The sequence below is a fragment of the Ambystoma mexicanum genome, chromosome 1q, assembly GCF_040938575.1.
Source record: "Ambystoma mexicanum isolate Mex_15411 chromosome 1q, UKY_AmexF1_1, whole genome shotgun sequence".
NCBI lineage: Eukaryota > Metazoa > Chordata > Amphibia > Caudata > Ambystomatidae > Ambystoma > Ambystoma mexicanum.
Window position 1 is genome coordinate 602,155,708 of NC_090922.1, and position 2,662 is coordinate 602,158,369.

Here is a 2,662-nt window from a genome sequence, read left to right on the forward strand (position 1 = left end):
CTCCCACCGGGGTGCTTCGGCGGGGGCCCGACCCGACGGTCGGTTCAATCTTGCTTGGAGGCTGCCCTGCCTCCTTGACCACCTTGGCGATGATGGCGGGATCCACCTGACTTGCCGCGTCCCCTTTACGCCTCCTGCGACGAAGATCTTGCCGCTTGACGGTACGTAGAGGAGCTGCTACCGGCTCCCTTTGAGGCACCCTGTCTGCCTCCGGAGCTCCGAAAGGACGGCCGTCGCTGTTGGAGCACACCCAGTGCACGGGCCGTCTCCGTGTCCGTCTTGATCGCCTGAAGGGGCTCATCAACCGCTTTGCCAAACAGGTTGTTCCCATTGAAGGGCATGTCCAAAACCTTGGTCTGTACGTCCTGGCGGAAATCCGTCGCCTTGAGCCATCCTCGTCTTCTCAGGCAAACGCCGTTGCCCAACTGACGGAAACCGGTGTCGGCGATGTCCGTAGCCACCGTAATGGCGTGGTCCGAGGCAATCTCACCTTCCTGTAAGATTTCCAGGGCCTCAGCCCTCTTGGAATCCGGAAGGAAGTCCAACAGAGGGGCGATCTTGAACCACAACTCCCTGTCGTAGCGGGCTACGATGGCCAGGGCGTTGGCCACCTTGATGGTCGTCGCTGCAGATGAGATGACCCGTCGTCACATCGCATCCAGCTTCCTACCCTCGCCGTCCGGCGGGGAGGTTGAAGTCGAGGCCGATGCCCCTCCCCGCTTTCTTCTTGGCTGCCGCCGAAACGACCGAATCCGGGGTAGGTTGCGCCCTAAGGCACAAGGGGGCAGCGGCGGGGACCCGGTACTTCTTCTCGTACCAGTCCCTCTTTGCAGGCGCCGTGGCAGGGTTCTTGAGGAGGGCGAGCCCCTCATCCCAGATGTCATCAAGAAGTGGTACGGTGAGGACCGTCTTCCTTTTAGCCTCGCGCCATTGGTAAAGGAACCCTTCCTCCTTCTTTTCTTCGGGGCAGAGCTGGAAGGGCTTGGATGCCCTGGAAATCATGGCATGGAAGGATCCAATCTCGTCGGGCGGGGACGCCAGGGCAGGGGGCGACGGGGGACACGTGCCGTCGTCGCCATTTGTACTTGTCGTAGTCGTTTCCATGCCTGTATCATCCCCGTGGGTAGTAGACCGGGGGAAGGCAGAGAAGGCCGCAGAGACGGGAGAGGTGGCCTAGGATGCGTCCTCCTCCTCTTAAGCGGTGGACTCTCCGAGGGTCCTGGCTCCGGTTGCCCCGTCGGGTCTGAATCAGGTACCTCCGTCGGGGGGAGGGGCAATCTAGTCCTTATCTCCGAGCATAAGGACTGAATCGCTGACAAAATGGCCACCGAGGTGTCATGCGGCGCCGGAAACGACGGGAGCGAGGTCTCTTGAGGAGCCTTGTCTGCGACACCGTCGCTCTCGTCGTCGCCCTCGTCGGGATCTCTCCCGATGGGCTGGGCCTCTTCCACGACTTCGATGAGCTCCTCTTCAGAGGTCGTGTCCGTATCCACGATGGCCACCGGCCCCTCCCCCACCTTTTCCAACGAGGACTTCGTGGGGGTCTTCTCAATGGGCCTGAAAGACTACTCCCTCTGCGGTGGCAGGGAGACTGAGTCCTGTGGGCGCCTCCACTGGTGTAGCCTCCACAGGCTGAGGCAGTGACGCGGCGACCTCCTCAATCGAGGTCTTAGCAGGGTGAATTAAGGCCATCGTCACCTTCTGTACGCCTGAGGCCTTCACCTTGGGGGGAGGGTCCGAGCCTCGCTCCCCCTCTGCCGGAATCTTCGAGATCGACCGGGGCCTCTCCAGAAGCTTCTCGGACTTCCTCTTACCCGAGCCAGAGCGTTGGCTCGTGGTTGATGGCGCCGGGGAGGATGCGCCTTGCCTGGCAGACAAGGAGCCCGACCGTTCTGCGCTCCCGGTGCCCGCGGACTCGCGGTGCTTAGCCTTTTGTTGGGCCCCCGTCACCGGGGCACCCTCACAGGACTTAGAAGACCGCTCGGACTTCTTTTTCTTCTTCTCGCCTGGCGGGCTCTTACCTTCCAGCGAGTTGGCGAGACGGAGGTGGCGATCCTTCATGGTCCGCTCCGACATGTTCCCACAAAACGCGCAGTCCTTCTCCTTGTGCGTCTTGTCCTCATGGAGACAGTAGAGGCATAATGAATGCTCGTCCTCCTTGAAAACGTTCTGAAGCTGGCATCCAGGGCAGGTCCTGAACAGCTTCCCGGGCGTCGAGCTTCCTTTCTCCTGGGTCATGTCCGGGGTAGGCCTCGGAACTTCTGGAATCCTCCAAAAGCGTAACTCGACGAAATCTTCACCCTTGAGGGGCGTAGAAACTCCAAAACGGATCCCCGTTGATCGGATGTAGAAACGGTGGAGCTTGAGGCTCTATTTGACCGAAACAATGAGAAAATCTCCTGAAAAAGCACGAAAACGCAGCAAAAGCTCGAGAGCTACAACACGAGGACTCCCAACACTTGAACATGCGGTAAAAATCTGAGGATGGCTGCCAGTGGCGGGGCTTAGGGAGAGGGCAGTCATTGGCTGGGGGCAGTATGACCCAGAGACCAGTGATTGGTTACTACTGAGAAAGACAGATCAGAAACAAAACTGATACTGATTTTTTCTATACCGAGGATTCCCGGCCTGACGACGGGGAATATTCATGAGAATGTGAATC